The sequence below is a fragment of the Acomys russatus genome, chromosome 7 (assembly GCF_903995435.1).
Source record: "Acomys russatus chromosome 7, mAcoRus1.1, whole genome shotgun sequence".
Classification (NCBI taxonomy): domain Eukaryota; kingdom Metazoa; phylum Chordata; class Mammalia; order Rodentia; family Muridae; genus Acomys; species Acomys russatus.
This window is the reverse complement of record NC_067143.1, coordinates 60,209,240-60,231,015: the sequence shown is the minus strand read 5'-3', so window position 1 is coordinate 60,231,015 and position 21,776 is coordinate 60,209,240. Positions and strand designations below refer to the sequence as shown.

At 46.2% G+C, this 21,776-nt stretch overlaps 1 non-coding gene and 1 pseudogene across 1 annotated transcript; one reads left to right on the top strand and one right to left on the bottom strand.

Annotated features, from left to right (window-relative positions):
* LOC127192036 (intraflagellar transport protein 43 homolog) overlaps positions 1-21,776 on the bottom strand; it is an 80,115-nt pseudogene that overhangs the window by 9,368 nt on the left and 48,971 nt on the right.
* Positions 14,933-15,037, top strand: LOC127192535 (small nucleolar RNA U13). Its single transcript, XR_007831004.1, has one exon. It is a non-coding gene; the product is annotated as a small nucleolar RNA U13 (small nucleolar RNA).

Below are 21,776 nucleotides of genomic sequence, written 5' to 3'. Positions count from 1 at the left end.
AGTAGATGGGCATGGAGCCCTAAGCTGGCTGAGTTCAGAGAGGCATAGGCAGGTGCAGGCTGCTGGACACCTTTCGCAGCAAGGCACAGAGGACTGGGAGCACTCAGCTGGGTGCTCCTTACAAGGAGTCTTCCAGTGGGATACAGAGGAAGCCACTGTCGGGATGGTAAGAGTAGCTCCAGACACTAGGCGCTGGAGAGAGAGACAGAGACAGAGACAGAGACAGAGACAGAGACAGGGACAGAGACAGAGACAGGGAGACGGAGACACACACAGAGAGGGACAGAGAGAGACAGAGATAGAAGCAGATACAAAGTATGCTTATCAAAGACAGCATCCTGGGAAATGTTAGCTCCACAGACCACCCGGAGACAGAAGAATAAGAGCAGTAAAGTTGCTCAGTAGGTGTGCTGATTTGAATAAAAAGGCTCCCCATAGGCTCATAGATTTGAACGCTGAGTCACCAGGGAATGGCACTATTTGAAAGGATTAAGGCTGGTGTGGCTTTGTTTGAGGAAGTGGGTCACTAGGGATGGAGTTTGAGGTTTCAAAAGCCCAAGCCAGGCCCAGTGTCTCTCTCTGCCTGCTCTCTGTGGATCCAGATGCAGATCTCTCAGCTACCTTTCCAGCGTCAAGCTTCAAGTTGGCCTGCCACTGTGTTCCCCACCATGAGGAAAAGACAACCTCTGAAACGGTAAGCAAGCCCCAGGTAAATGCTTTTTTTTTTTTTTTAATAAGAGTTACCACGGTCATCACGGTCATGGCATCTCTTCACAGCAACAGAACACTAAGACAATAGGTTCAGGCTGACTCAGGGGGCATACAGTCCCCTTCCCATTGGACCCTTTAGGAGTGAACTTCCAGCCTGCTTTGGGGATCCTTTTCTCCATCCCCAGAGGAGGAAAGGATTCTCCCCAAGCCCCATTCCATGACTCAAACTCCCTAGTTTGAGCTGAGATTCAGGGTTGCTGGTCCCAGCTTTGCCAGCAAGATTGAGGGTCCATCCTCACTTGCGCACCCTGCGTCCTGTGAGAGACCACCCTGCCGTGGCCTATGACATACGCTTTCTGATAGTTTCCCCAAGGGTCACACTGGCCCACAATCTTGGGGTTTGGCTCCCAACTCACGCCAAGTTCCGCCAGCAAAATTATCTTTAATCAACCCTGCTCAGCCTTCAGCTACTCCCCGGGGAATGCTGCTAGGCAGTCTGTTTCACAATCACTGGCTTCACATCAGGACCAGAGGAACAGGGTGTAGTGGAAAGAGCACCAGGCTGAGAGAGGCAGGAGCCCTGGGCCAGCCCTCCCCACCCTAACAAAGTAGCCTTCCTTTCCCCACCTTGTCCCTCTTTCAAAGGGTATGGTCAGGTGAGGGTGACGCTGTCTCCAACTGTGTTTCACTTGTAAGCACTCCCTACGAATGAGAGCGCATACACCAGCATGGTGCCTCAGGGTGAGCGCCCCTCAACCATGTTTATACAAATGTTTCTGAACCCCTGTCATAGCTGGTGTTACCAAGAGTGACTCTGTCCACACCTCAGTTAGGGCCAATTAACACCTTACCCTGAGTAATTTGGGGGAGAGAGAGAGAGAGACAGAGACAGAGACAGAGACAGAGACAGAGACAGAGACAGAGAGAGAGAGACAGAACTCAAAAGCTAGGGATAATCAAGTTCTTAACTGCCATCTGGAGAGTAGAAAACCCATCACAAGGAATGCAGCTGTGTTGGGTGGGGGCACCGGCCAGCAGACAAGAGGGACAGAGGGCCTGGGTGCAAGCCTTTATAAGGCTGTGTGTGTGTGTGTGTGTGTGTGTGTGTGTGTGTATGTGTGTTTGTGTGTGTGTGGGTGTATGTGTGTATGTGTGTTTTTGTGTGTGTGTGTGTTTTTGTGTGTTTGTGTGTGTGTTTGTGTGTGTGTGTGTGTGTGTGTGTGTGTGTGTGTGTGTGTAGGCTCCTGTTCCTCAGGTGCTGTCCATTTTCTTTATGAGACAGAGTCTCTCCTTGGCCTGGAACTCACCAGTTTATCCAGCCTGGCTGGCCAGTAGGTTACAGAGATCTTCTTATTCCTGCCCACCCCACCCCCTGCCTGTTTATGTGGGCACTGGTGATTGACTCGGTAGTAACTTTACCAACTGAGCCGCTGCCCATCCCCATCCTCTCCCCTACCCCTTTTTTAAAAAGTTTGAGGGCTCTGGTCAGCGCCCTCCTGATGACTTCAAGGGAGTGACCATGAGCAAGGCCATGTCCTGCTGGTCCTTCTAGCTCCCAAGTCCTGCCCCACACATCCCAGCCCAGGTTCTAGTCCTCATCCAGATCTCACTCCATCCCGCACCCCAGCCCAGTGCTTTAGCCACAGTAAGGGTTCCATCAAATTCAGTCAGGTTGAGACAGAGCACATTCAAAGCCACCATTCTTCTGTGAGGTGTGTTCCTCAGAGCTGGCTGGCTGCTCCTCCCTCCCTGGGCAAGGTTGTCCACAGTGGATCCGTGACCCCACATAAGGCCAGGACTCAACCCCTGATGCAGCCAGCCCACAGCTTCCCAAGTTTTATTTTTATTAACCCAACTGGAAAATTGGACTACACTCAGGGCTGTGCTGCAAAACAGATGCTGGGTCTGGGCTCTGGTTTCCTAGATAAACACATTTCGATAATATGCATCTACCCGTGAAATGCTCTCTGTGGCGGCGCGTGGCAGCTCTCCAGAAGAAAGAAAAACAGTTGTCAATGCTACATTCGAGGCTTCTCACTCCCCTTCCTGGCCAGGGGATCCACTGCAAGCTCACTCCCTCTCTGCTGGCTCCCCCTGTCCTCTCCTGCCTCTGGCCAGGAATTCAACAGCTTCTAGAAAGAACACTGGGCTTCACACTATCCTCTTGCCTTCATCAAAGACCTTGCTCTGCTCTGCCACCATGCCCTTTGTGAACCCCAGCCCAGCTCTAGGAGATGCTATGTACTTCAGTTAGCCAGGTGTGTCCGCCTCCTCCAGAGAAGCAGGAAAGCTCCCTGAAGTTAGGAACAGAGCCTAGGACATATTGTCATGCAGGGCCCAGAAATGGCCCTGGCACAGCCAAGCAGGCAGAGTGGCTAATGTTGCTGAATGGGAGAATAAAAGTGAGTCATATTAGCTGAGGCCAGTGAGGGAGACACGAGATTCAAGAATGTGCCCTGGGTGTCCTCCAGACCACGCTGGGTGTGGCGGCCAACAGATCACCACACATCCCAGCCCCCAGAGTACTGCCATCTATGAAAGAGATAAGGGTTGTCTCTTTCTCCTCCTGTCACCCCACCTATCCTTGCAAAGAGAATCTCTCGATAGTGACCAGTGCATGGAGGGCACCCCTAACCATTGGAGGGCAATCAATTTGAGAAAAAGAATGAGAGGGCTGCAGCTAAGCAATCGAGAGTTCTTGCCTAGCACATGCAAAGCCTTGGGAAAGAAGGAGAAGAGGAGGGGACAGGGAGGCCATCACTCATTTCCAGATGCAGCCCCTGGACCAGAGCAAATAAGCTGAGGGGGAGGAGAATGACTTGTCTTGTTGCTCTTTCTCTCTGACTGTTCTGAAGGACATTGAGATCAAGACATGACACCAAAGAGTCTTGAATGAAGCAGGGATTCAGAAGAGGCCAAGGAGCACACAAAGGAAACATAGGATCATGGGGGAGGTGGCAAAAGCCAAGGGGCCCCCTAGCCACTTCTGCAAGGCAGCTTGCCTAGAGACTAATGAATGACTGGGTTGGACCAGTCAGCTACACTCTGCAGAACTGACAGGCTGTGGAGGACAGATGGTGGAAGAGCTACAGACATCCTCCAGCTTGGCTTGCCTGAAGACATACAAGCACCCACAGGAGCACAGAGAGTAGAAGCCAAAATGTCACTGAGATATGTGCACCGGACTTGGGTTCAGGCCCTGTCCCTGTATCCTGCCTCATGTTCTGAGCCTCTCTGAACCTCAGCTGCCTGTGGAGGGGAGTGAAAACCTTGTATATTGTGCCCAGAGGAGAGGCTTGCACTGGAAGCAGAGCATAGCATTCAAATAGTTGCCTGGGAAATTACAACCCCACCCCACCCCAACTGTTACCAGAAGTGTTTCCCTTTCACCAACACAATCCGGGACATGGTGTCTGTGTTGTGAGGACAGTCACATCACAGAGAGGCATGCAACACTGTCTTTCACCCAGTAGCCTTTGACCTTAAATATAAGTCATTGGGTAGTGAGACGGAGCCCAGATGTCATTCAGGGAGCGTGGAGATGCAGAGCAGCCTTCAATAAAAACAAAGACCAGAGGAGGCTTCAGCCTATAAAATGCCATCTGCATATGTGCAGGTTAAATTGTACCCTGTTTTATGCTGAGGGAGAATTGGGTATTTTTAAAATGAAGAAAACCTAGACTTTTAGTTTAAGTTTAAAAGACAGAAAGTCAACACAGTCTTGGCAGCTATGAAGGTCATTTTCAGATATGTGACAATGTCAATGTCAAAATGTTAGTGAATTTCAGGGTCCTGGGTGACTGAGGAATGGCAGTATTTCCCTTTGTTCTGACGTGCAGATCTGGAGAAAGCCCCGAGGTGCCCAGATACTCTGAGGACTGAGTGAGCATCTCTCCCTGATAGGAGACCCAAGGGACCCCACAGCCCACACTTAGCCACTTACCTTCCAGTTGAAATTGCCCCTGCTTATCCTTTTCCAGCTCTGAGCACGGTCCCACCCATCTGAGGGTTTACAGTGCCTATGAAACTTGACATCCTGATGTGCCTACACGTTCCCTCCACTGTGCCTTTCTTTTCCCTCTGTCTCTTCCACACTTCTTTGCCCTTCAGTCCACCCATGAAAATCAGTTTGTCCAGGACCTGTCTGCTCTTACTTGGGGAATAGACTGTGAGACAAAACCTAAGGAGAGAGAGAGAGATGGGGTTGACAGAAAACCTGAGAGACCAATGAGCAGGAGTTGAGACTCAGAAATAGGCTGACAGGATTCAGGCACAGGAGAGACTTAGAAAGAGAAGCAGAATCCAGAGAAAAGGAGACTGGAGATTTTATGAGTCTTAACGAGATTGATTACAGTGCCTTAACTTTCACAAAAGTTCTCCTATTAGAATCAAACCTGCCGGCCTTTTCCTTAAAACTGTAGAGTGGCCTGGTCCAAGCTAAGACTTTTGTTGTGTTTTATCCTACTGTGTTGTTGTTGTTGTTATTGTTGTTGTTGTTTCAACAGGGTCTGTCTGTGTAGCCCCTGCTGTCCTGGAGTCCAATATTTAGACCAGCCTGGCTCCAAATTCACAGATATCTGGCTGCCTCTGCACCTCAAGTGCTGGGGTTGGCCACCACACCTGGCCAGTAATGCTCTCCTTCACAGGACTCCTTCCTTATCCCTAATTCACTTCATACGGTTTCACTCACCTGCAGTCAACCTTGGTCCCCCAAGTATAAATAGAAAATTCCAGAAATAAACAATTCAGAATTTCTAAACAAATTTACAGAATATTGCTCTAATTATTCTACTTTATTGCTGCTATTGTCAATCCGCTATGCCTCTATAATTTATACTTTGTTGTAGGAGTGTGTGTGTGTGCATGTGCATGTGCATGCATGTGTGTGTGTGTGTGTGTGTGTGTGTGTGTGTGTGTGTGTGTAGGAGGATGATCAATACTACCCCCATTTAAAGCATCCACAAAATGTAGTGAAATGTAACCTTACGTAAAATGTAAGCCTACTAAGTTTTGTTCTAGAACTTTTTTTGCTTTATTCTTTAGTGTTTTTCCATAGTCTATTTGAATGTTTTTTGTGAAAGCAATTTCATCTTAATTTATTTCTAAGTAGGCACCTATAATAATGTCAAATATTGAATAACCCCTGGCCCCGTCCTCCACCCCTTGGCCTCTTGCTTGAAATACCCGTCATGAACAGCAGTCTGCTTCTGTACTCTCTACTGTGTTCTATGGACACACCTGTCTAGTCCCACAACAATTCTGCTATGTTTTAAACACCGTAGCTTTACTATGGATTTTGATATTAAATAGAGCAAATTCTTCTTTTTCAAAATGTTCTTGGCTGGGCTTGTCCATTTTCTATTCCAGAAGAACTCCAGAAATCAGCGGTCATAAAAAGTTCAGAACACATCAAATACCTTGTTTCTGAATGTTCCTCCTTTTCCAGTTACTAATCGGATTCTTTTCCTTCCCACCCCTATTTCCTTTGAGCAGCACAACTGGGCATCAGCAACGTCCTCCCTTCACACTGAGAACTGAATGCTGACAACTTTCTTTTGATAAAATTAGAACCAGACAAAGAGGCCACTCTTAGGGTCAGGAGTAGGTAGCACAAAGCACTACAGTCTTATTAGATTTAATCATTTTAAAAGATATTTATTTTACTGTTAATTATGTGTATGTGTGTGGATATGTGCACATGAGCACTAGCCCATGCAAAGACCCAGAGGTCTTGGTCCCCTAGAGCTGCAGGATAGCTTGGCATGGTGGTACCTGTCTTTAGCAGGGCATCTCAGAGGCAGAGGTAGGCAGATCTCTGTCAGTTCAGAGCCAGGCTGGTTTATATTGAGAATTCTGGGTCAGCCAGGGCTATGTAGTGAGACTCTGTCTTAAAGAAAAAGAGGAGCTGTTGACTAGAGGTAGCCGATGCCTCCCACTACCAGTGAACAGCTGGCTCGTATTCAACACAACATGCACCTGAGAGCTTGGATGGGGCCGCTTCAAGCATTGACAAAATTGTGTTGTTGAGCCCTCCAGGCAGAGACCCAAGCTCCAGCCAAGGGCACTTCCCAGTGAGGCATCTGATAAAAGCGAACGAGCCTCTCTTCTGGCAGCGGCCGACTGGCTTCATGCTTTCTTACAAGATGGTTGCCAACGTCCCTCTCCTATGAAGTGAAACAATGGGTGGCTTCATGCGTTTCCAAACCTTTCTTCTTTTTGCCAGTAGAAAGTTTTCCACGAACCCTCACTTACTGTGCAAGTGCCAGATGCCAGGACAGGCCTCTGTTTCCTGTTTGATTTCTCTCTTTTACCTGAGTCATGCTAGACTGCTGGCTATGCATGTGGTCTTCCTAATTCTGGATTTTTCTGAGACAGTCCAGATTTCAAATATTATGAACTTTAGCCTTAAGCTGTTAAAAAATACTTGGAATTCTAAGGTTTCCATGCCCAGTTAACCCCTCCCATATTGCATTAACACTGGGAAATAGCCCAAAACAATTTTGTAAGATGATGTGTCCTTAAAGTTGATTTGGTTCTGAAAAAAAATTATGTTATAAAACATTCCTGAACAATGACAAACACATCCCTTGACTGTTTCTAACTAATCACTCCAGTTCTTATATTCTGCCAAAGGAATTCTTTCTTTGGACTGTGTATCCTTATTTATACATCATGCATATTGAAAAACAAACCTTGAATCGAAACTCCCTATATCAAAATGAATTAGAGAGAGGGGGGATGGATCTGGGAGGAGGGAGGTGTGGGGAGAGGGAGAAGAAAAAAGAGAGAAGAAGAGAGAATATCTTTCACAACACACAGGGTGGCCCAGTGGGGATGGTCCAGTCATTGGTGGGAAGTTGGAGCTGTCCACCAGGGAGGTGCTGACAACTGGCTGAAGTTGAGCAGGGGCTGCCCTCCAGGGTCCTGAAAGAGTTCCTTTCACACCCCTAGCCCCATCCCATCAGAAAAATGCAAAGTACCACGAGAGCCTATGTCAGCTCTCAGGAGGCCCCTATGCGGCAGACAGGCCTCCAGAGTCATCTGGATCTTTTCCATAGCACGCAAACCCTGTGTGCCGTCAGCCCACATGGACTCCTCTGCATGCTGCAATGCATGCTGTAGCTGCATCATGGGATTCCTCTGCAAGCTCCAATGCATGCTGTAGCTGCATCTAGAGGGTCTAGCAGTCCCCAAAGATGCTCATTCTGGTGAGCCTAATAGGAAGGCAGGATCAGCCACTTGAGAACGGAGGGAATGTGTCCCTCATCTCTCTCTACTTCCTGATGACCTCTTATTTTTCTGTTTCCATGCCGAGTCTGAGAACCCAAAAGCCTACTTTCTTTTCTTCTTACTCACAGAGGGACAATTGGTTGGCTTAGATGCTTGCGACAGGGCAACCCTTAACAAGTTATTCTCTCTAGGCTTGATAGCCTCCTAAGCAAGCCAAGAAATGCCAGAGACTCAGAGCCTCTCTCTTGTCTTCCTGCTCTCAAAAATTCTTTCCCTACCCACTCAGTCCCATGCCTCTCTGTAGGCCAGCAACAGCCTGTCACTCAAGGTCTCCAGCACTGAAGACTTCTTGTGTGAACTCTGCAGCAGGGTCCAGGGATAGGACCACCATAAGTACTGAGGTATTGGATGAGTCTAAAGGCCTTGGCTAGAGACAATTTGGGATGTTCAGAGATGCCAAATGTAGGGAGACCCCAAATGTTATGGGAAATTCAGGAGCATTGATTCCCACTCTTTTGTTTTATTTTATTTTTATAAAAAGTTATACCCTTACTATAAGGAATTTGAACAGTATCTTTAAAACACAAAGAGAAGAATCCTTAATTTTCAATATAACACCACTGGAAAATAACCATATCTGGTACAAGAAAACATTACATAGGTGTCTTCCCTCATATGCATAGACAAGTAGGTAGGTAACTAAGAAAGAAAGAAAGAGCGGATAATGCATCTTGAATGAATGGATGAATGGATAAAGGATGCATTGATGGGTAGATGGATGAATTAATGAGCAAGTGGAGAGATCATGAAGGGTCATACTTTAGTACAGTGGTTCTTAACTTCCTAATGCTGTAACCCTTTAATACCGTTTCTCATGTTGTATTGACTCTCAGCCACTTCATAACTGTAATTTTGTTATTGTTGTGAATCATAATGTAAAGACCTAATATGCAGGATATCTGACATGAATGTAAAAAGGTCCTTAGGCCCCTAAAGGGGCCATGACCCACATGCTGAGTCCCTACTTTGTCGATACTTTTATGTATGGTAAAATCTATTAATCTTTGACTTAGATTAAAAACACTAAGGTAATGGAATTTCTTGAGTTTCTTTCTTTTCCATAATAAGTGTTTCTTAGCCAGACATGGTAGTGTATACCTATGACCCCAGAACTCAGGAAGCTGAAGCAGAATTGGAAGTTTGAGACCAGCTTGGACTACATGGTGAGAACTTGTCTCAAAACAAAACAAGAAGAAAGTATATTTAAAATCTTATTTAGAGACTAAAGCCCTTTCTACCTTATTATAATCTGCTTTAAGCAATATCAATCAGGAAATTAACACTTTTATACTGTGCCCCATCTCCTACCCCCATTTCCCCAATGACATGTCTAATGCATTTCTTTCCTATTTTTGTCTCTTAATGTGAGTCATTACCAGGGCATGCTGTTGGGTTTAAATGGTACCTATAACATACATGTGTTGCAAACACCAAAGACTACCAATAAAAAAGACCATCTTAAAATGTCTCTTGGTTACACAAACATAATAATAAATTCAACTATTTATACGGTTCACTGACCTAGTGTGCTTAATTACCATGAGTCAGAGGGATGGTTGCTTAGGATTATCTCCAAGTATCAGGATTTTTAAATGAAATTAAGTGAGCAGGCAACCTGCGTAACCTCAAAAGGTCATACATTATGACGACATTTGAAATCAGCCTCCCCAGAGATGTCCTGGGGGAATCCCCATTGGAGATGAGGGCAGAGTGACCGAGCACTGTGCCAACCATCCTGAGAACTCACTGCCCATCAGACACATGGTTGAGACCCTTGCATTTAGCCGCCCAGCATTCTGATGAGAAACTTACTAGATTACCTTAAATCTGAGGGGAAAGACAGAGTAGTCAAGGAGTGACCAAGTTCTCATAGCTGGGGAAGCCTCAACCTCAGACCTTCACAGCAAGGGATGGAGAGAGTAGCTATGTGCTGGATAGTGGGGAAGGGTTGTTTTGTGTTGGGGAGATTGTATGTATGTATGTATGTATGTATGTATGTATGTATGTATGTGTCTGTAGATGTATGCACCTATGTGTGTGTGGCTGGAGCTGACCTTGGGTGGATTGTTTTGTTTCTTTGAAACAGGGTTTCTCAGGAAACACAAATTCTCTGAGCCTGACTCAAGGATCCACCTCTCCATGACTCCCTGGTGGTGGGATCACAAAACATAGGCCACTGGTGCCCAGATTTTTTTTAATGAGTTCTGAGGAGCTGAACTCACGCTTGTGTGGCAAGCACTTCAGCACCTTCCCTGGATGCAATAACCACCTGGCTGTGTGGCCTTGAGTTAAGCACTCAACCTCTCTGGGTCATAGTACCCTCAGAAAATAAGAGACTAATAAGGGCTTCCTTGCTGTCACCAGGAGTTCGCTGAGTATGACTGGGAAAGAACTTTGTAATTGGCATTATTATCTTCTTCCTTCCAGAACTCTCAAGGCACAGCCGGAGGCCCTGATTGGAACTCAGTCAGGAATCAGCCCCTGTTGATGAGAAAAACACCACCCAAAGCCGCAGAAACAAAACAGCTTTCTTGCCAGAAGACAGAAGGGGAGGACGGCTGTTCCGGTGGCCATGAACCTTCACCAAGTTCAGGTTCAGAGTAAAGTCTACCCTAATACTATTTGTTCACACAGTTCATTCTTAAATTATTATTTGACAGTAGAAGTCACTTCCTCCAGTCACTGGCTAGCATCCACTTCCCTTTGCTCAAGCCTTCTTCTGTAGCATAGAGCAGATGCTCAGGACAAAGTTGAGAGGCCAACTTGCTATAGATATGGCATCTGAAAGGGCAAGGGCAAAGAAGCGATCCTTGGAAGCCTGGAGAAGAAGGAAGCAGGCTAGTACTAGGGAAACAAAAAGCCCTAAAGGCAGAAAAGTTTATTTCTGGCCCCGACTCAAAGCAAAGACCTTGGATGAGTCCCTTGTCCTCTGGGCAGAAAGGGTTTTTTTTCCCAATGTGTAACACCAGGCTTCCTGGATGCTCTCCCAAGGACTCAAGCTATTCTGGGAGAGGTGCAGAGTTGATATGATAGCTGTGATTTATCTGGGAGAGCTTTCAGAGAAAGGAATCCAGCAAAAACCCAGAGACCACAGACTAAGACAAACTGGAATTGAAGAAATCTTGGCCAAAAGGCAAAGTGATAGAAGTAGGGCGATTGGTTTATAAGGCAAAGAGAAGAAGACTGTTCTGGGATTCATATGCAAGAGGCACCAAGAGCTGAAGGGAAGAGAGGCTGTGTGACCCCCAAGACCCCAGTGTCTTCCCCGATGCAGAATTACAGTCTAGGAGCAAAATACAGAAGGCTGTTGTCTCTAAGCAGAGGGAGGAATGAAGGGAATGAGAAAGTCCACCCTCATCTATCTATCTATCTATCTATCTATCTATCTATCTATCTATCATCTATCTATCATCTATCTTATCTATGTATCATCCATCCATCAATCCACCCACCCACCCACCCACCCATCCTCCCTCCCTCTTATCCACCCACCCAACTACCTTTCTTCCCTCCCTCCCACCCACTCACACACCTATCTGTCTATCTATCTATCTATCTATCTATCTATCTATCTATCTATCTATCTATGTGCATGTGAGTGCCTGTGTGCTGTATCTGTGCATGTTCACATATATGGAAGTGTGCATGGAGGCCAGTAGTCAATACTGACTGTCTTCCTCAATTCTTCAGTCCCCTCCCGCCTTATTTTTGAGACAGAATGTAATAGTTACTTTTCTGTTTCTGCGATAAAATGCCATGGCCAAATTCAACGTCGAGGAGAAACAGGTCTTTTTTGTTTGTTTGTTTTTTGTTTTGGTTTTTTGAGACAGGGTTTCTCTGTGTTAGCCTTGGCTGGCCTGGACTTGCTTTATCAACCTGGCTGGTCTTGAACTCACAGCAATCCACCTGCCTCTGTCTCCCTGAGTTCTGGGATTAAAGGTGTGTCTACCACAGCTGGTTAAAAAAGATCTGTTTTAGCTCCCAGTTACAGAAAGACAGACTCTCATATCAGAAAAGGCATAGCAAATGTATTGGGAAGGCAGCCCCAACAAGCTAGGACTGACTACCCGTCCTCAACAGGACAATTGTACAGAAAGCAAAGAAAGGAAATGCATTTGATACAACCACAACTGGGAAGATGGGAAGTAAAGGGGTCCAGTCAAGGGACTGGCATGTGGTTTTAATAGATGCCTATGGGTATACACGACTAAGCAACCCTGGTGAGGTATAGTCTATCACTGTTTCAGCTCCATCTAGGCTGTCTGACAAGATGTCACCCCTGTGTGAAATGTCTTCCTGGCAAGCAAGTTCCTCTTCTGGCTGGCACCAGGACTCAGCCTTTCCTTTCTCCGGCATTAGCTTCCTGGGGGAAATTTCAAGTCCTTGGGGTCCACTGTTAAAATAGTGTGATAACTGAACCCAGGGGCACACACCTGTAATCGCAGTACTTGGGGAGACAGAGGCAGGGGACGCCAAAGCTCAAGGCTAGCCTCAGCTACAGAGCAAGTTTGAGGCCAGCCCGAGCCACATGAGACAACATAACAAAATAAATATGAGCAGCTTTGCCTCATTTTCATCTTAAAGAATTTCCTTCTGTGAATGAAACTGTCAGGCAGTTTTATGAAGAACAGCGTTTGGATTTACGGATGAGCAAGCAATGCTAATACTGTAAAATCCACCCTGGCCCCGAGTCAGCACAACTCATTCGTTATTTGTAACATCCTTGTTTGAAATGTCACTGGGAAAGCATGAATCTTGCAGGCACTTTTGGCTGTATCACTTGTGTCAACGTTTCTCAACTCTCTGGCAGCACGGGAAAGGCAAACAAGAAGCCCAGGGAGGACATCCTTCTTTTCCCGGCCCCCCCTCCCCAGTTCTCTACCTTCCTGTGCACCCCCACACTTTGAACAGGCAATTTCTTCCACGGATCCCGTTTCCCAGATGATGGTGGTGCTCCTTCTCCTCTCCTCCTATTCTTTAATATGTATTTGTGGTTAAAACTCATAGCATTTGTCAACATGGGGGCAGGGCTGGTGCCAGTAAGCCTGACTACTGAGTTCCATCCCAGGGCTCACATAATGGAAGGAGACTATCAACTCCATAAAGTGGTCCTCTGATACACACACACACACACACACACACACACACACACACACACACACACACACACAGAGAGAGAAACATACACAGCCAACGTATATGCATACTGACACATATGTACACACTAGATAAGAAATAATGGTTTTTTTGTTTTGTTTTGTTGCTTTTTAAGGCAAGATCCAGGACAACCAGGGCTACACAGAGAAACTCTGTCTCAAAACAAACAAACAGGCAAGGAGACAAGCAAGCAAACAAACAAAAATCCACTGTAGCCATTTTTAAAAACATAGTCTAATAGAACTAAGTGTATTCATATTGTCATTCACCACCTCTCCTTTAAGTCTTAAAGCAACAGGTCACTTTTTGTGACTAGACTGATCCCAGGGATTTGACTCCTCTTTGCTCCTGCACAGAGTTGTGCAGAGCTGAGTACAGGAGGTTCATGCTTGGCCTCAAATGCACCCCACTAATGGCCATTATAAATCACCCACACATCTGCTGACTCTGTGGATAAAAGGAGGTCAATGCCCTCAGCCAAGAGGCCAGCAGTAGCAAGGGCCTCTTTCCAGGAGACCTACCCAGCAAAGGGCCTTCTTCCAGGGGACCTGCCCAGCAAAGGCCCTTCTTCCAGGGGACCTACCCAGCAAAGGGCCTTCTTCCAGGGGACCTGCCCAGCAAAGGGCCTTCTTCCAGGGGACCTGCCCAGCAAAGGGCCTCCTTCCGGGGTCCTGCCCAGCTTCGGAAGTGCATAACCTAGCAGAAGTTAGATGCTCCAGATGGGGGCACTGGAGGACTGTGCCTTTCTGGGTGGTTGTCACCTACCTGTGTGGCTCCTGCTTCCACCTAGGAGGAAAGAAGTTATGTAATGCTTGGCTCCTCACCTGTAAAGGTAAATTAGTATTCACCTTACGAAGCTTCCAAAAATGTCATGTGCCTGTGTCATTTACTTCAAAGTCAAGCATATAGTAGATACTTTTTGTTAACTTCAAAATTTCAAATATATTTATATTTCACAGAATTTGACATTTCATCATGTGTCCACCTTTCTACCATGAAATTAGTCAATTGACAAAAGAATGTCTTATTTACAATAACATGATGTTTGGGCTAAGGGAGTATTATTGTCAAATGGCTGTATCAAAGTAATTTACATACCCATTACTTTCCATATTTACCTTTCCTTTTTATGTAAAAACTATCCTAGAAATTTGCAAGAATATAACATGTTAAACATAGTCATTGTGCTATGTACTAGGCCTCTTGAACTTTCTGTCTAGCAGGAAGGGGGAAGATGTTTTGAAATAGTCTCTCGCTGTGTAGTCCTGGCTGACCTGAAACTCTCTATGTAGATCAAGCTGATGTAAACTCACAGAGATCCATTTGCCTTTTCCTCCAAATGGCTGGGATGAAAGGCACGTGCTATCACACCCCACTGTAGCTGAACTCATCTCCTTTGACCCATTTCTGTCTGTCCTTAAGTGCGTAAGCCGTGAGAGGCAGAACTCATGGTTATGTCTAGGTGATGGGGTTCTTATGTTCTGCAAGCTACAACATAACTCAGGGGGTCTGAGCAGTGATGCCGGGTCCTCAGCTCATACTCCTCCTTAGCATGGTAAGCTGTCACTCCAGTGGGAGTTGTCCCACAGGCTGTCACTGCTTGTAATGGATGACTCTGTGGGGACTCTAGTTTCTGAGCCTGGTCCTCCCTGTCAGCCGTACAACTGGCACATGAGACATTGACGGTGTCACGTAGGCTCTGTCCCTATGTGTCACATTCAGCAATGCTCAGACATGGCTGTTGTGTCAATGTTTCTTTGTAAAACAGCCTAGATTCTTTTTTTGATTCATAAGAGTGATGATTGGGTATTCACGCCTGTGCTTGACATGTGCCACCCATTAAACCTTGTTACAATGTGGGCACGTTACCCATCTGACGTGAAAAGAAGAAGAAGAAAAAACCAGCCTCGTCTTGTGATTGTAGTCCTTGAAGCACAAGACAGGCTTTGAGCAAGTCTCTCTACTCACCTTGGAGCTGCTGTGGCTGTAGTTCGGTGGGTAGAGCTTTGACCCACAAGGTCCTGGGTTCTACCCTCAGCATGGCATACATTAGGCATGGTGGAACAACTCTGAAATCCCAGCTTTCAGGAGGTAGACGCAGGAGGATCAGAACTTTGAGGCTATCTTTGGCTACATAGCAATTTCAAGGCCAGCTTGGCCTCCATGAGACGTTAGCAACAAAGAGATATTTTTAAGGGGTATGCACTAAAATGTGTCTTTGCTGGTTCCATTCTCTCCTGAGAGCAGTGTAACAGTTATTCACAAGAGCATCTGGGGATCCTGGCCTTTGGTACTACCAGCATGCCAAGGTAGCCAAGTCTAACCCAGAACAAAGGATACACCTGGGCTGAGCAGAGACTTGTCATTTTCCTACCACACTTCCATGGAGGGAGGGGGGGCAGGAGGGCGGGAGGGTGAGAGGAGAAATTCAATAGAGCACATGCCATTAATCCCAGCTCAGGAGGCAAAAGCAGGCAGATCTCTGAGTTCATAGGCAGCCTGGTCTACAGAGTGAGTTCCAGGACAACCAGAGCTAGACAGAGAAACCCTGTCTCCAAAAACAAAACAAAAAAAAAAAAACGAAAAATGAAAAACAAAAAACAAAACAAAAACAAAAAAAAGAAAGGAAGGAAAGAAGGAAGACGGAAAGACAATCAGCATGATTGTGGCAACAGACAGGAGATCTGGGTCTGCTGTGGCACTGTGAGGATAGAAACAGGGGCTTTGAGGCAGCTGAGGGGTGTTTCCCTCATGCACCCTGTCCACACTAGGGGTCTGCTCCACTTTTCATTGAGAGAGCAGCCGCCATCTCGAACACCATCCTCACCGTTGGCAGGAAGAGAGCCCGGGAGGCCCTGCACTAGCGATGAAACGCCCTCGCCTAGCAATGATGTATGTCCCTTGCCTGCACAATCCACTGGCCATAAATTGTCACTCCATCTCCAGGCAGCCACAGGGAGCCAAGAAGAGCAATCCTATCACGTGCCTCAAAGAGGAGAGAGCTAGAAATACTGGGCAAGCATGTTCTTCAGCCTCAGGGGACAAACTGCAGAAAGGCAAGGCAGGGAGTAACACTGAGGCCTGGGATTTAAACCAGGCAGGAAGAGTCTTCTGCAACGCTGTGTTAACACACATAAACATCTGCCAGTTACCCCCTTGCCGGGCCACTCTCTACCGCCTCCTCACATACCAGCCCAAGAAGCAAGATCACCTGAGTACTCTGCCTCAAGTTTGGGGCCCTCTTGCACCTCCCTTCACTCCCTACACTACACCTCACCTTCACCTCGTCACAGGGAAGAATTCATGTACTCGAGGTCACGTGCTCACTCAATTCCACCTTGCAAAGCACCACTCAATCCTCTGGAATCCTTAGAGGGAGCCCCCAACCCACTTCACAGAGATGGGCAGACCTCTAAGCCTAACCTGACCACTGACCACAGTTTTTAGGAGACACAGTTGGGCCAAGCTGGCCTAGGCCTGAGGGCTTGCTGAGCTCACTTCTCTCCCCGGCTGAGTAGAAGCTCAGCTCCTAAGAACCTCAAGCGCTTACACACACTGTTTGCTCCAGCTTCCATCTCCCCAGAAAGCCTTCCGCAGAGGGACCTGAGGGTGACTGCAACACCCTGGCTTGTCTCACTGAGGACTCCACAGCACCACACACGTTTGTTCGTGTGGACTAACTGCTTTGCTTACAGCACGCTTTGGTTTTGCCCAGGCCGAGGGACTCTTATTTCCTTACTCACAGACCAGTAAATGTCCATAGTCTGTCAGGGGAGCCATCATCACCTAACACCAGTCTCTCATTTCCAGCCTCTACGCCAGTGTGACCAAAGGCACACAGCTAGTAAGTGACATGTGAGGGAATCAAAACCCAAATCGGTCAGATTCTAGATGCTGTGGCCTTGGTCTCGGGTGTCATCAGGGAAGATGGCAAGGGAAGAGTCGGCCTAAGCCAGGGGCTGGACTGCATGGCTCAGGCCTCAGCGTGATGGTGCTGTTCCCTGAGAGCTGGACAGAAAGGCCGGACGTACAAGTTGTTTCAAAGAGCAGGACAGAGGCTTGCAGAGCTATACCAGCAGCCTACACCAGACCCTCAAACTCTGCGGGTGGACATCCAATCCTTGTTTCTCTTGTAGGTAAAGTGCAGCCTGGAGTCTGCCCTGTGATCCTTCTCCTTTGGAAGCAGCCAAAACAAGCCCATCGCCTTCTCACAACAGCCCCTTCAAAGCCGCTGCTCGTAGGAGCTCCCCTAAAATCCCCAGTGTATCTCTGAACCGTGAACCTGGGGAAGTGAGTCTTATTCTCAGTATTTTGTGGCTTGTGAGAAGCCATGGCCAGGACGCACATGGTGGCCAGGGGGCAGGCCAGGGCTGCACAGAGCCCTAGGAGGACGCCCAGCTGGGAGAACTCCTGCCGGAAGTGGGAGGGGCATAGCGAGAACCTCCATCTGCCAAGGAAATCCCCTCCCCTGGGTTCACTCAGAGGCTGGGGAGCAGGCAGGGAAGTCAGTCGCAAAGAGAGGCAGAAATGCCAGAGACAACACTGCGAGAGGCTAGAAGAAAGCCAGGAACAGACTGAAGGTCACTTACAGGTCCCGGAGCGGGTCTGAACTCGGCCAGACTTGCCTTCTCCAGTCCAAGAGAGCAGAGAGAAGTTTGTTGGGAAGAGGATGAAGAAGAAAGCTCCTCCATCCATTTTTATGAGCACATCAAAACTCCGATAACAAGACCTATCGGGAATAGCACACACAGGAAACAACAGGGGGAAGCAACACTAACAAGGTCAAAAAAAAAAAATGTAGAAAAGCAGTACCCATGGTAGTGAGATGGGGCTTCCTCTGGTGATTAAAATTAAACAACTTGGGCTGCAGGGGCAGGGGAGGTGATACGGTGTGGTTCAGTTGACACAGTGTTCATCTATCATGCAGAAAGCCCTGGGTTTGATTTCCAGCATTGCATATACCTAGCATGGTAGCCCAGGCCAACATTTGAGAGCTGGAGGTAGGACTATCACAAGTTCAAGGTCATCTTCTGCTACAAAGCAAGGTCAAGGCCAGCCTGGGATACATGAGATCTTGGGTTAAAGGGGGAAGGAGGCTGCTGGAGAGCTCAGTTGATAGGCACTCGCCTCACAAGCTTGAAGACCAGAGTTGGAACCCCAGCACCTATGCAGACGAGCAGACCAATCTAAGTACTGGAGGGGCCAGGCAGACACAGACTTCCCTGAAGCTCATTGCCAGCCAGCTTAGCCTAGTTGGCAAGCTCCAGGTCTCAGTGAGAGATCCTGTCTCAAAAAACAAGATGGTAGTTGGAGCGATGGCTCAGCAGTTACAAGTACTGGCTGCTCTTCTAGAGGACCCAGTATTGATTCCCAGCACTCACATGGCAGCTCACAACCATTCCTAACTCTAGTTCCAAGGGACACACACACACACACACACACACACACACACACACACACACGGTGCCTAGGAATACACGCAGGCAAAACATTCATATACATAAAAAATAATAAAATAATAATTTTTAAAAAAGAGAATGGATGGTCCCTAAGGAATGACATTGAAGGTTGATCTCTGGCCTTCATACATGCTCACACACACACATGCCTACACATGACTGCACACATACACACACAAATTTATACAGTCAGTAAGAAAGCAAATAATTCAGATCCACAATCTGAAAAACACTGGCTAAAAGTCCACACCCATTTCTGTTAGTTTGTTTGTTTTACTATTGGCGTGCAAGAAGGACAGGTCAGTATCTCTTAGCATAATAAAGAGTGGCAGTGTCTTATTTAAAATGAAAATACAACAACAAAAAAGAAGTAAAAAGCATTACTTCTTATCATTAAAATCAGTAACTCAACAGGATACTCAGTTTTGGTGTTATTCCTTAATACTACTCTACAAATTAAGGCCAATGCAATAAAAGAAAATACAAAATAAGCAAGCTGCATTAAGAAAGCAAAACTGTCAACCGGAGCTTAGGTATCAATGCTGCATGTTAAAATCCTGCCGTAACTTCTAGAAATAAAATCATCATTAAGGAGAGCTTTAAAACTCACTAAGAATGGAATAAATATTAGTTAAAACAATTAACAGAATAAAATGTTGACAATTAAAAAGTCTGAGACCATGATGAAGACATGAGTAAGCAGGTACACTGCTATTGCTATCTTAGAGGGAAAGCCAGCTCTCTCTTCTTAGTGTCCTTTGCAGACACTAATTGGGTGAATCACCATTTAACTTAATTCTGAGAGTAGCTTTTCAGTTACTGCAGACTGCACAGGTTAAGAGCAAACAGCTTACCTGTGTTGGGAACAAGCAGATGAAGCTTATTCTAAGCACTACCATTTCATTTTCAGAATTCATTTAATCCTAGGGAGAAACTAAGTACAAAGAAAGTCCCAGGCCCTAGGGGAGCTGGGGACTTCCCAGTAACTGAACGGCTTCTGTTGTAAAGAGACAGTTGTCTGAGTCCAGCCATTTCAAAGGACAACCTCTCCGTCTTGCTGACAGAGTCAAACTAAGTTCATATTTCCAGGCCCAGAACCAACTCCTGTCCTGATTGATGGAAACTCCGTTGTTCAGCCGCTTATGTCAAAATATGATTGGATAGTGCTACAGGCCACCCCGCCCCCCCCCCTCACTTTATGGCTTCATCCTTTAAATATGCTGTGCAACATCCCCTCAGGGGTGCAGTTCAGCTCCTGAGTCTGTTCTCTGGCCCTGATCAATCAGAAGTGGCTTGGTTATAATTAAATTATGCCATCTGCATTGACCTGGTGTTTGAGTGGTGTTGGTTTTAAGCAGACTCCACAACACCTGCACCTCTGTATCAACCAGCTACTGCTTGGGAGTTCCCACAGCTCCCCACTTGTTTGCAGTGGCTCAAGAAACAGCAATACATTTACTGGTTTATATGTAATGACAGATAGGGCAAAGGAGACAGGCAGAGAGGTACACAGAGTGGTATTGGAAGTGTGTAGGGCTCACACTTCTGTCCCTGCCAATATGGTATATGCCGCCTCTCGGTGTATGAATACATTTGCATACTCAGATGTTCGCCCAGGCCTGCACCTGAGGGATGTTTGTGGGCTTCCTCACAGAAACCCAGGCAATGCTTCCCTCCAGCTCCAGACCCTCTTCTGTCCCTGGGAAGGGTGGGGCGAAGGCTAAAAATGCCTGGATCTTTCTGGTGACCATCCCTCCTCCAGGAGGCCCCCCCCAAAGCAGTCATTAGAACAAAGGTACTTCCACCCCATTTCCAAAGGTCTTAGATCTGTGTTGGGGACCAAGGAACTGTAGATACACAATTCTTGCTAGTCCACAGTATTGTGTATTTGTACAGCCAGTGGAAACAATGTAGCAATACTTTAAATTCATAAATATGCATATTTTTAATCTATTGATTTCTCTTTTGAAGACTAAATGATATAATGAATGTATGCACCATGCACTATAATGTACAAGAATAATCTTACAGATATCCTTGGATCTATATTTTAAAAGTGTATGGACAATGCTATTTCTATCTGTTGTTTCTACATTGAAAAAAAATAGAAATGATCTAAACAACCATCAATAAACACTGCATTGGGTGGTACACTATGCATCTGTGTATACAGGTACACTATGTATCTGTGTATACAGGTACACTATGCATCTGTGTATACAGGTACACTATGCATCTGTGTATACAGGTACACTATACATGCTGTGTAGGCAGCACTTGTTTGCTGAAAGAGAATGAGCACCAATGATGCAAATTTAAGTGAAAAATGCAGCACACTTAGAAGATTGTGCACCGGGGCGTGGTGGCACGCTCCTGTATTTCCAGTTTTGGGGGAAGGTGAAACAGGAGAATTTAAATGCAGAAGTTCAAGGTCAGCCTGTGCAACACTAGTGTATATACAAAATATCTATGGATGAAGACACAGGAAATTAGCATAGTAATATTTGTTGTTTCTGTGATACTCTATTATTTGAGTTTTCAGCCAAGTGAATATACTAGCTATTAATAAATACATTTTATTATAAGAAATAAAACCTACAGCAATACTGTTTTTGCTGTTGTTGTTGTTTGTTTTGTTTTGTTTTTAAGAGAGAGTTTTTCTATGTAGCTCTGGCTGTCTTGGAACTCACTTTGTAGACCAGGCTGGCTTCAAATTCACAGAGATCTGTCCGTCTCCGCCTCCCAAGTACTGGGATTAAAGGTGTGCGCCACCACCACCTAGCTATAGCAATGCTTTTGTTTGTTTGTTTGTTTGTTTGTTTGTTTGTTTATGAGATCTCCTTTGTTTTGCCAGATGTAAATAATTTGGCTCAAAACTATTACAGATGACATGATAATGCATGCCCATAATCCCAGAACTCAGGGGGCTGAGGCAGGAGAATCACAAATTTGAGGTGAGCCTAGACAACACAGAAAGACCCTGTATCAAAAAAGAAGCCAACTGTAAGCTAAGCATGGTGGCACATACTCAGTAGGTAGAGGCAGAAGGACCACGAGTTAAGAGTACCTTCAGCTAGGAAGTCTAAGACTAGCCTGCGCTACATAAGACCCAGCTCCAAAATGAGTGAATAAGTAAATAAAAATAAATAAATGTCTAAA